The sequence below is a fragment of the Cygnus olor genome, chromosome 3 (genome assembly GCF_009769625.2).
Source record: "Cygnus olor isolate bCygOlo1 chromosome 3, bCygOlo1.pri.v2, whole genome shotgun sequence".
Classification (NCBI taxonomy): Eukaryota; Metazoa; Chordata; class Aves; order Anseriformes; family Anatidae; genus Cygnus; species Cygnus olor.
Window position 1 is genome coordinate 50,925,825 of NC_049171.1, and position 15,137 is coordinate 50,940,961.

Here is a 15,137-nt window from a genome sequence, read left to right on the forward strand (position 1 = left end):
TGAAAAAAGATTTTCACAGTGTAGGATAGGTGTTATTAAAAGTTACCATGAAAAAAAAGGGTTGTTCAGTCAGACTCTGTGTTTGCATAAGGATGTATTTCACAGATACTCTGGCTGAGAAGAAGTATGAAGACACATCAGAAAGGTCCCACAAGTGTTCTTGTAAATGACCCTATCATGGGAGAAACTTCAGCTAGAGCCTACTCCTCTTTAGATGCCAAAATCTCTAACCAGAAGACAGAAATCTACAGGAAATCTGGCTTTTTAACCTTTGTACTCACAAAACAATGTCTTTTCTTGTCTTGCCTTGCCTTTTCATTTGTCTTATAAAAGTAAATTGCATCATTACTGCTTGGCTAACCTGGCAAATTTGCTCCAGTCCCCTGGTTTTATCCACACATTTCTTAGAGTATTTCTTCAGAAGATAGCTATTATTGCTCTTCATATCCATAATTGGCACATTGTTTGAAAAAAGATCTTCCAGAAGACAAAGAAAAGATCATGAGGTTTTTCTGTTCCAGGAGAACAGAGTGAGCTGCAACCATTTCTACGAACATCCATAGGAAGGCAGCTCTTCCAGCTCACCCAGACAAAGTTTTTCTTCTGGCCAATGAAAATCTACTCAAAAGTCATGAGGCTGGCAAGAGAACTTCATATAACAGCATTATTGCTTCAGGAACCAGTATCACACTTTAGACATGTATTTGCAGCAGTTATCCCCACTTGCTGTCCTCAGTTTATACTATGGAGTGGTCTTAGAGCACAACAAATGGATTCCTCTCCAACATAACCAAACCAAAAGTCGTGCTTCAGGAGATCAAGTAACATACTGCAACTAGAATGAGTTTCCAGTCCACAGAAGCAGATGAGGGTTAGTCCAAAATAAACTCCTCCAAAACATGCATAGTATGGACATACAACCCTCAATACCAACCACTTTGACCTACAGATAAGGCCTGTTGTATGTACTATTTGATAAAGTGGTTAGAGCCTTAACAGGAAACAACTGCTGGGTGTTAAAAATGATGAGGCCTTCTGGCAGGGTAAAATACTGGGCTGCAGCACTGGACATTTGCACTCTTTTGATGTGAAGGAATTTCCACAAATGCAGACAAATCTCTCAGGAGGAAAAAAATATATACATCTAATGGCTTTGAAGTCATCATATGAAAGAGATTCTACCAGAATAAAGTTTTACTATTTGAATTTCCAGATTGCTTAGAAACAAAATTTGTCTCTCCTTCATGTTTTATAGGACAGCAGGAATAACAAACTGCCTTTTTTGTGACATTAGCTATCTATTTTTTCTCTAATTTTACTATTACATTTATAAAATTTAATATTTTATGTTATACTGTACATAAAACATTATACTATCCTTCATAAAACACACCACTTGCAACAGTCTTTCTTTGGGAATTAATTAAATGTTCTATTACATTTCTGCATGGGGCTGGATCAGGCCTTCGTAGATCAAGCTTAAAAAAATTGCCAAAGTCAGAGGGAGACATCCCTGAAGAAGAATTGCAGGATTTCAGCCATATAAAATCATTATCCTTAGTTTTGTGACTACAAAATCACAGTAAGTGCTTATCTTTAAATCCTTGTCACACATGCTGGTTTTAATTCTTCCAGCTTTTGTTTTTCCAGTTTTATTTGTTTTTATCTTACTGCTCTTGAACAGAACTTTAAATGTTTTGAAAAGATACAAAAGTTATCACCTGTGCTCTTTATTATCACAATATAGTCTCATGAGAGCTCTGCTAACTAGACTTCATCCTTTACATTACATCTTTGTAATATCACTTGAAATATCCCTGTGCTTTTGAGTTAATCTTATCTATAAAAGATTAAACTTTAAGAATAAAGTCTCTTACATGGCCTGTCTTTGCATTTCAAAATCTAAATACATATGAAAATTCCCTATTCTAAAGCCACATATGGTTGTGATAACCTCAGTGATTGATAGGTTTATTTGTAATATATTTTAATTGTGATAGAGATTAAATAGGTGTTTGTTTACTGCAATATGTAAATACTTAATTCTTTACATAATAATACACAGCAGGGGTTTCCTTTCTCCTGTATCTCTCACTGACTTCAGTGGGGTCTACCTTACTCACTGGTCAGAAAGTAAACTCATTTAAATGAGTAGCTCTGGAAGAGCTCTGGATTTCCTACATTTCATGAAGAATCTTCCTTTCTGCAGATTTTTGAGAGAGAGAGAGTCTGTAATTCTTCAGTCGTCAATGTATCTGCGGAACATGCAGATCACATGATCGAAGAGGGGAAAAAAATACATACATGGAGATAGATGCAAGTCCTTCAGTAAAGTATCTTTACTAAAGCATATTGAAGTTTGCATAACCTTCCATCTACAGTATCTACTATGATGCGATGTTTAAATAGGGAAGAAAGTTCAAAGAAGGTCTTTGCATTTATAGGCTTCACCTTTATTTCAGTAATAAACAAGCCAAAGTATGTCACACAGTCTGACTGATGCTTTGTATAAGTGCTATTTATAAAAATCTTATTTCTCTTAAAAGTTGATGGTAACTACCCTGTTTTCCTTCTCTATCTCTGAAGAGGTAGAATCATCTGTCACCTTTCATGTATCAAAGCAGTGCCAACGTCTGTGAGAGGTAAAATTGTTCGAATATCTCAGGTAAAACCCCTGGTAATCATTCATAATTTGGATCAATCAACTAGGCATTTGAAGTTATGGACTAATAGCAGGGAAATTGTTCAGGTTCAATGTCATTGCACAAGACCATCCTATTCAGTTTCCCTTTCATCAAGCTATTACACAAACTGTACAATTAATGGCTACCAAAGCAGCATTTTTCTGATTGTTTTCAGCCTCTTCTGCAGGTCAGGGCAATTCTGGCTGCATGTATAGTGGTTACACTTGACCATATATGACTAAGGACCCAAAAAGCCTTAGATTACATCTCTACTAGTTAACCAAGCATGGCTTGGGGCCCAGACCAAATACTGCTACATGGGATTTTAAATCACTAGTAAAATCCCAGGGCACAGTTTTGATCTGAAACAACTACAGCACTTCCAGATCACATTTTTTTTCTTTTCTTTCTTTCTTTATTTATTTTTTGGAGAGAAGTGGGCGATAATAAAGGCAGGGACCATTCCCAATAGACAGTTAAAATACAGTCACCCTGTTTTGGGTAGCTGGGAGAGATTAGCTATGGGAATGTGAGATATGTCAACCCAATTTGGCTTCGGAACTGAAGTAAAGTGTCTGGCCTGTTTTATTTTCTAGTGGTAGTTAACCTCTTTTTTCTTTACAGTAAAAAATACATAATTATATTCTACATTTTAGTTTCTTTCATCGGAGAATTGTTCTGACCTGTTTTTGATAATTAAGTAGCACAAAATGCTGGCAGACAGTTCACCATCAATATGAACACAGAACCTTGTCAACAGTAGAAAAGATGCCTAAAATTATTAGCATACTCTTCTTGAATGTAGCTTTCTTTATCTTCCATATTACAGAAAGGCAAGCAATATCATTTAGCCCAAATCTGTTTCTTTTCTCTTCATATACAGCTCTTGGCTGACTGTACTTTTCCCCCTGAGCTTGTCCATATGTATGCAACAGTTAATTAAAGCTTTGTCCAGTGCAAAACCTTCCCATGTCCTCGAATATTTATTTCTAGTGGTTTGAATGGGAACAAACTGTTCATTGTAGGGTGGACAGAGCATTCTTAGAACCAGCTTCAGTTGATCTAATAGCCCGAGCATGAAAGCTTTTGCGAGGGGACCAAGTATTAAACAGTAAGAGTGACAAAGACCATCAGCTTTCAGACCCAAATACCCAGAAGAATGCACAGAATGCAAGAGGTGGAAAATTCAAAAAATAAAAAATAATTAAAAAAAAAATCACAGGACATTTTTGTGAAAGTGCCAAGTATCATTTTGACCTTTGCTGTCATTATATCCCTGGTAAAATAAGTAGCGCTACACAAAATCCCTGGTGCTCTCATATGCTACTCATGGCAAGTCTGCAATTTCTTGTGAAAACACCCTATAAACTTATATAGTGTACAATATTTGATTTACTTAAAATAAACTCTAATCTACCCTACCCTATTGTATAAGTACTTATGTGGAAAACAGCATAAATAAAAGGAAAATGCAGATAATAAAGTGTATATGAATCCATTTGTAAGAACATATTTAATACCTTCACCTTTGGCAGACAGGTGAGAAAGTCTTTGTAAAAAACGGGTGCAAATTTAAATAGTAGTGGACAAAATATTATGTGCTGTGCATCACACTTTCTGTGGTAATCCTGAATAACTTCTTCATAAGTCAAAAATTCATTGTGTCATTCTTTTCCAGCAAGCTTAGTGCGATTATCACATAAAAGACAAAAAACTGGCCCAGGGGTCTCCTCTTTCCTTTTCTTTCCAGCTTCAGCAGGGCTGAGTCTTCCAGGAGAATGGACAATTCAACAGTCAGCTCAGTCAAAGTATCACCTGTAGAGACCCCTGTGCCAGCCAGAGCACACCCATGGAAGGGACTTGCTTGCCCAAAGACGCTATGGCTCCAGAAAGCAGTGGCATGGGACTACCCTCCTCCTTGTTACAGGAACATGAGTGTCTGTGGTTTGGCTAGGCATGGCTTTCTGCCAGCCTGGTGAGGACGGACAAGATTTCCTTAGAAGAAAATTGACCTTTTGCGATGAAAAGAAATCTTCCCTCAACATAGTTGCATGGGCTGGTGATAAAGAAGACCTCATAACCAGAGTTTTCATGCACTCTGCCTTACGGCCTACTTTCAAGGGCAGTGTTGGCTTCATTTTACAATTGTCAGTTCACTCCAATTTATTTTACAGTTTCCAGAGGTGGTGAAGCCAAAGGTAAGAATAGGAAGTAAAGAAAGGTAGAAGCCTGGAGAGGAGTGGGAACATAGTTTTCATACGTCACACCTTTTAATTTTCCTGAGGAGAAAATAAATAAATAAATAAATAAATAAATCTCTCTTTGGTTTGAATTTGAGCCCATGTGTACTAGGTAGAGTGAAAAACCCTGAGCAAGAGAATTACAAAATTATGGTTTCAAAGATAACAGTTCCTGTATTTTTTTCCACATTATGCAAATTTTTAGCCCTTCCCTAAACTGAAAGGCACTTCACAAAGGCTGCCAGGGCATTGGTCTATGATAGAAATAAGCAGCATTTCAGGGTGCATGTCCTGGGAGAACATAAGTGTCACCAGATTATTGTTCAAAGAAGCAGGTTTCTGGTTAAGTAGCATTTGGAATACAATTTAAAAATTTAACCAAAAATGAATTTGAATCTTAAGAAGAAGGAAAATCACTTAAGAAAAAAACAGATCTCAGAGTTTTTCATGACACATGTAATATTAACCATGGTGTCCTGGCCAGTTTCCAGTTCAGGTAATTACAAACTACCTCACAAAATATTCCCTCAGTTTCAAAAGAACTATTTACTACTAAATTTAAATTGGTTAATAGTATTCATGTATCACCTCATATAGCTGCTGTAGCCTGTTTTAGCTAAAAGTTTAGCTATGGTTTTAGCTAATTCGGTTGTGTGTGATATGTACAAAGAACTTTCCTATTTCTTGACAAAAGACACCGTAAAATCCAGCCTTTTTTTTCTTTTTTCTTTTTTTTTTTTTTATTTCAATTAGTAAATACAAATAAAAAAGTGGAAAAGTAAAATACAGCAAGGAAATGCAGAGAGAGTAATCATTTCATTCCTTCACACACTGTCTGGTCAAAGACCATTGCAAAAATATCTGAAATTTGACAAAAGAGTTTGGTCAAAACTAGGTGCATATTAAGAATATTGATTTTTTTTTCTTCCAATACACTTCATGCATGCACTTAATTCTATAGACTTTATGTTAACAGAACAGAGCTCAGAAACACTCTTAAAGCATTCACAGTAGCAATAAGCTGTACACAGAACATAATTCTGAAATCTTCCATTTCCAGTTCATTTCTATCCTCAAATGTTGGGAGAGTAAATACAATCCTGGTGTTTTTACTCCATTTCAGATTGAGGCATCAAAGCTTAAAATTAGAGGTCTTACCTTCCCAGCAGCCCCCTGCAAATACATCACAAACTATTTTCAGAAGGCATTTTCAGACTCATTTCTATTTATCAGGGAACTGTGGTTCAAGCTCAGAGTAAAAACTTCCTCTAATGACGCTGAAGAGCTTAAGCAAGATACTCTGCTCTCCCTACACATGAAGATATACTTACAGTTACACAAAACTGTTTGAAGCAAAATAAGGCAGAAAACTTCAACAGGGGAGTTACTGAAAACAAGATGGTGTCCAAAAAAGAATGTAGAGAGCATTTTGGATAACACACAGGAGAATTTTCAATGAATAATTTATATTGGCTCTTAATTTTGTCTACCATCAACCACAACTACTACCCTCACACAGTTTTTCTTTGTCTAGTCCTTATATGAATATTTTTTCAGTATATTTTACCATTCAGAGTAAGCAGAAAAGTGTTGAGTAATGAAAAACAAAGAGTGTATATTAAGAGGACCATAGTACAGGCATTTAGTTACAATTATATCTCATAACACAGGACAGTGTACCACATCACTAAGTGCTCATGCTAAATCTCCCTTGCCCTCTCCCTCGACAGTAAGCCAACAGCTGAATTCAGTCCAACAATATCAACCAAATGACTACACACTTTGAGAAAAGTCTCCCTCATGGAAGACAAGCAAATGCTATGGATAAACAGGAACATGCATGGTGAAGAAGGGTGAAATCAGGCTTTAGAACTGCAAATACATACATTCCATGCATCATCAAAAGTGCTATAATTTCTATAATACAACCCTGCTGCTCCGAGAGTGCAACGGATATTCTTTGTAATCTTTTGTGTAGAAATGTTCAAAAGTCACACTATACTAGTTATTAGAAAATGCATGAGCCAGTCCATTTATGGTTTTGATATATTTCACATCATTATCATTCATTAATATATGTAGGGCAAGGACAGCATGACCTTTTTTTTTGAAATACAAGTTGTTCATTAATTTATTTTATAGTACAACAATAAAGCCTGGCAAATGGGAGAAAGTAGGAAGCAAAACTTCAGTTTTGATTAGCCAAAGCAAACAAAACAGAGCTGAAGGCTGAATTCTACTCTCTGTCCAACTTCACTGGTGAAAAACATACAGAAGAACCATCTGGATTTACTTGTACATAGTGAACATCTTTGAGATGTTCATTGAGATGTTTATCTGTACCACAGCTGATGGACTAGAGGTATTTGTTGTACTTCTGACATGTTTAGTGGTTTGTGTTGTTGTTTTTTTAACTTAAAAAAAATAATATTTGTTTATATATTTGTTATATATTTTGTATATATTTGTATACATTTTAGTCCTCTTCTGAGATGACTTATCACTTCAAAAGCCATCTGACATTCTCAAAAGGGGTTACTACCTTAAAGAGAAAAAGAGTTGGTATGTTTGGTCTGATTTTCCATTACTTGTAAAGGGAGACAGAAGAAAGAAAGTAAAACACTGCTACTCCAAGTTGTTGGCACCTTTCCATGTGTTTTTGTACAAACACTTACATACATTTTATGATAGCAGAGAATCAGACCCAATGTAATCTACTTCTGCAAGATGTGGTGGATGGATCTTACAGCTCATTGCTGACAGAAAGCATAAATCCCACCTCTGCCCACATGTTTTCCACTTGTGGTCCTGGCAATGCAGTGCTGCCACATACCTTTTGCTGACTGCAGTGTTCTTCAGATGCCTCCATTAGACAATTCAACTCCCTAAGTTGGAAGAAAATTGTGAGAAATTTTGATAATTCTCTCCTGGTTGAATTGGCTCAAGGAAAGAGGTAAAGGGTGAGACAAAGCAGTGGGGACAGGACTGGGAGAGGGTAGGGACTGTGGAGGGAAGGCACAAAGGAGAGAGAAGGAGGGAGACCTTCTGTGGCAGCATCAAGCTGTTAGATTGGCATTGCTGCTTGTTGACTTGCAGCCATAAACTTTACCTTCAGAGAATTAAATAATCAGTTGTGCCAAATTGCCAGATTTGGAAGGAAGACAGGGCCAAAATTGTTCTTAAGGCTCAAACTTTTACTCTTTTGTAAGGTTCACATACATTATCATTCAAGGCAGCCTGGATTTGAGACAGCCCCTCTGGAGACAGCCTCTCTGGAGCTCCACTGAACTGCAGGTAGTGCAGGTCCTGCAGGCACAGACTGCTCAGACAGGGGTAGGTTATTGGAGACTTGTGCAATGCATTATTTGGCTGAGCAGCTGGCCTGAGCTAGCTGGGCTGGGGTGTTACGGAGCACAGGAGGACGTAGGAGAGGAGGGAGCAAATGCTGGAGGCCAGCTTAGAGAAGGTGGGTGTTGGGAATGGGACTGCAGAAGAAAAGGGAAGGATGCATAGGGTTACTTAACTAACATAGTAGAGATGATTCATTTTCTGCTGGTTTAATTATAATAAATTCATTCACCGCGTGACTCTGACACATTACTATTACTACCATTATTATTGTTATTGTTAGTATTTCTTCACTTTCATTATAGTCATAATTCCATATCCATTCTCCTTTATGTCTTTATGTTTTGAGGAGAAATCACATTAGCAGTGACCAGTGAGGTATGGTGAGCCAGAAGAGAATAGACTGGGTATCACTGCTTGGATCATGGCATATAACAGCAGTCTCTGGGAATACTACTCTACAAAACAGATCCTAGACTTTCAGCAAGTCTTTAAGGGTCAGAGCCTCCCCCTTCATTCCCCTGATCCACCCACAGAAAGCACTGTGCTTTGCCTTGCACAGTGGAACAGTATCTGCAAATCTTTGTTAGCAGATGCTGTTATGATTCCCTCACCATCTCTTGAAGCAGCTGCCCTCATCATAAAGTCAGAGGTGTCCACAATAGCTAACACAGCCCCAGACTTAAATGACACTTTTGAAATTTTAGCTCCATGGTTTGCCCAAAACCACAGCGAGTTAGCAGACTAACAGTCCTAAATTCCAGGCCAGTATGCAATATTGAGACAGTGATGTATGAAAATCCACTGCCAACCAAAAAGTACACTACATAAGTGGAGAAAAAATATCATCTGGGGTTAGCTTTTAGCATTGATTCTCTGTGGCTATCAGCTTGCTTTGACTTCTCATTTTCTATAAAGAGAGCAGAAATCAAGAAGAATTCACAGAAATTTTACTGACACATTATCACTCTTCTTTTTTTGAGAGAGTGTTGGCGAGGTGACATCTTTCAGTTCCTCCAGACATGTTTCAGACGATACAAATCATCATCACGCTGTTACACTGATAAAGCTGGTATGATCACATTGAACAACAGGCTTCAATCTCCTGTTGGAAGAGCTGAAATACTTTCCTTATGCCTTCTAAAAATATTTTTTTGCTCTCAATTTAGGATTTTCTAAGTGACCAGATCAGGAGAAGTAAAAGGCTGTGATGTTTTCTAAGACTGCTTGCAGATGGAAATAGCTGATTTTTCCACATTGTATCAGCTGTTAGACATTTAATTTGGTAATTCAGAGGAATTAGTGTTAAAACTGCCTAGCTGTACCACTTCAGCTCCCAGATCACAGCTTGAAGGAGAGAAAGAAAATGTGATGTGGACATTGCAGACTTTCAGTACCAGGCTGTATTGTAAAATGTCTGACTCATTTCTTTTGGGTTAGAATTGTCTATTCCTATTAGCAGGAGATGTTCATGGACACTTCTGTGTGAGTATCTATGTATTAAAATCTCACAGAAGTCCTTCATCCTAATTCTCACTATTCCCTGTAGACTCTTGACAGTAAGTATGCCTTAAATAAAATCAGAAACAGGAATTATTAATTAATCAGAAAGCTGGTTATGTCAAGAGCAAAGCAGTATTCAAATCTGTGTATTGCAACTAATGAGCAAACAGTAATTTTTTCTCATTTTTCTGTGACTTCAGACTTGTCAATCACCCTTGCCATGACCAGTAAGGACACCTAAAGATGCTGACAACACTGTTGAAATAAATACAAATTGACCATTACTCTGCATGATCTTACTCCCAGTAGAACCTGATCTTTCATACCCTGATTGACAGTAGTAAAACCTGTTCCAGGGATTAAATAGGTTTATTATATTTTGAAAGGAACATTTTTTTCTTCCTTAAATTTTTATCCAAAGTTAAACCTGTCCTCCTTTGTTGGATTGACAGTAGATAAAACCAAGACCTTGCATTCAGAAGTAAAATGTATTCTAAAAAAAAAAAAAATTAAAAAAAATGGAATGACAGAAAAGCAAATCAATAAATAAAAACACTTTCATCCTGACTCACCTGACCTGGTCATATACTGTACCATGTTAGATTAGTCCCCATTATCTGTAATTTAATTGCTCTTATGAGATTTTTGACACTTAACTTCCATTGTTACAGTCTCTACTGAATGGTATCTCTACACTAGATTTGTCTGAACAAAATAAACCTATGTGAAGCCTTTCAAATGAATTGCATAGAAATAATGGTAGTAGCATCGTTTCTTCCAGTTAATGAGAATTTCCAGAGCTGTAAACTAAGATTCTTTGTCCAAGGTACCTCAGCTACCCTTCGAGTAATAAAACCTTGAAGCTTTTACACTGTGCTAGTTGAATTATATAAGTAGAACTACTTAATATTACTTTAGGACAAAGAACATCCAGAAAGATAATATTTTCTTATTGATGATAACTTGTGTCTTGTTTTCAACCATATGATTTCAAATGTTAGTATTCCAAGGTAGAAGACCGATGTGTCCAAACCCAGGTGCTTCTGCTTTCTTGTTTATCACGACAAAGAAATTTCCTTTGAAGGCAGCTGCTCAGTGAACCTGCAGGGCTTACTCTAAAAACTGCTCTAATTTTATCTCTTTTCAAAGATATAAAGATTGGGCAATAGCCCCTTCATTTTCAAAGCATTGCCCTAGGCCCAGGAACACAGGGACACACAATAATCACTGGAAATTATGCAGCTGAAACACCAAGCAGCATTTTGAGCTTTCCTTCAGCTCAGTGTCCCATCTTAAAAGAATATATAATTTCACTGAGACTTTCTCAGCTGGGAGAATATTGTGAAAGCCAATGACAACAAATAAAAACATCTGGTACCTACAGTCTTCTAAGAAATACTGTGAGAACAATGCAGTTGAATTACCTTTGACATTTACATCTTTAAAAGTATCTGCAACTGATAAGAGAAAAATTTCCAGGTTGGTGTCACTTCTTTTAACCCTATAAGGATATAATTTACCCTAGGAAGTAAGATGCTTATATCAAAGCCCAATAAATTGGAAGAGTCCTTTACTTCCAGCTTTTCAACACTTTATACTTATAGAGTGTAAGGGAGACACTCATAAACTCTCTCAGAAGTTCTATCTGGGTTGAACATCATAAGCATGTGAATTAGGAATTTAGGAATATAGGAATTTCCAGTACTATAGTCATGTCTACAGCTCCAATGCATTCCCACACATCTGTCTGTCACTTTAGCACCCAGGTTGCTCACTTCCCCACTCCATTTTGAAACTGTCCTGTTCATACATCCAAAAACGGCAAAGTGTTTTGGATGCAAAATTGCACTGGTAGTTTCTGGAGAGGAGAAATTGCATTTTTATTCTGTTCATCTACAGCATCATACAGTCCTCGCTAAAGACAGTTCTTCCTAGGCACTATGTTAATTAACTGTCATAATCATAACACCAGCAAAACCAAAAATTATTACTCTGCTTGTCTTTTTCAAGTACTTCTTATAGATAAGATGTATGTGCTTTCTTGCTGCCATTTTTCCTATTTGGTCCAACCAAATCACATGTTGACTTATTTTTTTTTATGCAACAGTGACTAGATCTCTTTTTAATTTATCATTCTTTCCTTAATCCATGTACCTTTTGTAAGTTCAATCAGTAATTGTTTTTTCTTTCCAGGTTCTTTGTAAAAAAAAAGAAAAAAAAAAAACATTAAATATTGTTGGAAAAACAATGATCTCTTCAGAACCCTGCTAGAAACACATCTGTTCATTGATGATCCATTCCCTGTTTACAGTTATATTTTGAGATTTGATATGTCTCCAAATTTTAGTTCCTGCAATACATGCCACATTGATTTTATTTCATCTAGTTTTTAAAACATAAAGCCATGGAATACCACTCAAACATTTTACAGGAACATATTATATTGATGCTAATATCTATGTCAAGTGAACTTGCCTAAGCAGTAATAACAAGCTTTATTTTCTATATACCACATGTTGATTGGTACTAGTTTAATTATTCTCCACCTTAATGGAGACTCAGACTTCCCATTCAATTATTCTCTCCTAGACCAACAAATGTATAGATTAAATCATAATTAAGATAATCTAGGTGTTCTCTTTCCTTTTTTGAAGGGTTACTTGTTTCTTCTCCAGAAGACTCAGGTCTTTTCAAAGTTGGGCTGAATATTAACAGCCATTCCAAGAGCTCCTCTAACATCTCCTTAGAAACAAGTCATTTTGATGTGTGGATTTAAAATCTCCTGGGTTTCAAATACCTACTGTTTAACACCTCCTGGTTATACAGATGGAATGTATTTTATTAATTTTCCTGGAAGCCACACGGCAGATATAGCATTTGCTCATACACACTGCAGAGACATCTGTGCTATATTTTAGTCTTTGGTCTGGGTACCACCATCTGGGTTTTCCCTCATCCAGGGCATCCAATAGAATGCTACATCATTAGCCATCAGCTGTTCACATCAGTAACACAACTGAGGGGAAAAAAAATGTCTAAATTCACCAACGCTTGTACTGATTGGGCAATTCTGACAGGTCGGAAGTAATAAACTACAATTAATAGTACCTGGGCTTGATTGGGATAGTCTTATGGTAGTGAATGAGGGAAAGATTAGTGAAGCAAAATTCTTTGATACCAAAGACATGGTCTACCAGCTATACTAGAGGAAATATATGTCAGGACAGTGTTGAAATAATGAAAATCAGAAAATTCAAGTGTTATACTAGTTACAAAAGTAGTACTGTATGTAAAACTGTCATTATGAAGAATAACATTGTGATGAATATGCTCAGGGTTACTCCAGTTACTATTGGTAACTGTATGACATTGAGCTCTAGTCTGGGTATGATACATGGGAACTATTCATAGGGACGGGATACTGCAAAATGTGCTCTGTTTTTTTAATTAAAGTGAAGGTATTGTACAAGCCCCAGGTGAGCAATTAGTCTCTACCTCAAAAAAAATAGTCTGCCAAAAGTACCTTAGAACTTACTATGTTTTGTCTTGTGCATAGGATCTTTGGATCTTCCTTACATAGAACAGTCCCTCTGGGTGAGGGATGTATCTTAACAGACGGTGACGGAATTCATGTTTCTTGCATTTTCAGGCATCTACAAGTGGAAATCACAGAATGAGTCTGGTTTCTTTCAATGGTGCGGTCTGGCCTGCCTGCTCCCATGAACTATTCATTTTGCAAAAATGTGGTACAAAATGTGGAAAAGCACTGCTTGTTTTCCTTCCATCCTGTGTAATGCAACCAAAATCATGCTCTCTCTCACTCTCTCTCTCCTCCCCTTCCTTCCTTCCTTCCTTTTTCTCTCTCTCTTTCCTGTTTGCTGGCTTGCTTTCTTTTTCCCCGGTAATGGCCCAGTGCTAAGCTGGGGAAAGGCAGGAGGCATGGGGGCAGGACTGTGTTAATGCCCTAATTAAGTCTGTAGTTAGCTGATGGGAAAATGGTTGTCAGGAGAGCTGATAACAAGCATAAACATGACAAGCTTGTTTTGAAAAGTCACCCTGTCACTCTGTTTACTTAGGCTACTGCATGCAGCTCCAAGCTACTGTCATGTATGTTTATACTGATCCATCTGCATCACTTTTTTTCTTTCTTTCCCCCCACCCTTTTAGGAATATAGGTAAAAGCTTCACACATCTTGCATTTCAAAGGATCAAGGACTCCCCACAATAGGAGAATATATTCATTGATTTAAGTGATAATAGAGAATATGGAAGTAAAGGCTCTGAAAAGGTGAGAAGCTTCACACAGCAGCTCTAACTTTCTGAAAAACTTAGGGGTATATCCTCATCCATGCTTAATTTTATTGTAATATTCAAGTAATTAATTAGGTTAAGATTAAATTTGAAATTTGACATAATTTTTCAATAGAGGTATGAAAGGGTTACAAAATATATGGATGAGTAGCAGTGTATAAAATCTGTTGTGGCTGAGACTGTGACATACCTCGTGAGTGCACAAGGTTTCTCACAACTGGAATCACAGTATGGTACATGCTTCACTCCAGTGATGGCCAATAAGCCTTCATGATTTGTACAAGTTATTAGCTGTCTGAAATAGTCCTTCAGACCACTCAAGCTGTGACATACATTTCAGGATTTCTGCTTTGGAGAAACCTGTCTTGGTTTCCCAGAGTTGAAGAAATGTTACAGCGTAGAAATTGAAACAAATGAGCAAGCCTTAAACAGGTTTTCTCCTGAGTCAATTCGGCATCGACACACTCCTTTCCTGGTTTCAGATCACAGCAGAAGTGACAATTCAATGCTATGCATGACTCTGGAACAGGAGAGGGTTTTGTATTTGCTTCATTTGATTTTCATTCAGCTTAGGCAAAAAGTGTCAAGTTTCAAGTTAAAACAACTATGCATTGAGGTCTTCTTGCTGTTGTTTTCTCTCTTAACCACAGGTAGCTCATTACAGGTAAGTAAGGTTTCACAGATCAAACTTTAATAATTTAGCTGACACAGAAGGAGTATGACTTGTTGTCTGACTGATTTAAAGATATTTTAACTACATTAGCCTTTCATTTATAGTGGAATGGGCTTTATCAGAATTCAGTTTATTTCAGGCACCTAAACAAACAATTCTAAAAGCTAAAGGATATATATATATATATTTATGAACCTGGGTTTTTAATACTGCTAATATCATGTGGGTCACATGGAGAGATTAAACTCTCAACCTTCCTCAAGGGTCTTTTGTCATTTTGGAGGGAGACCACAGTGGGATTCACCTAATCTTACTTAGCTATCAGACAGGGAGGTGCCTTAACTGAGCCAGCCACCCAGAGGCCCTCCTCACTAGTCT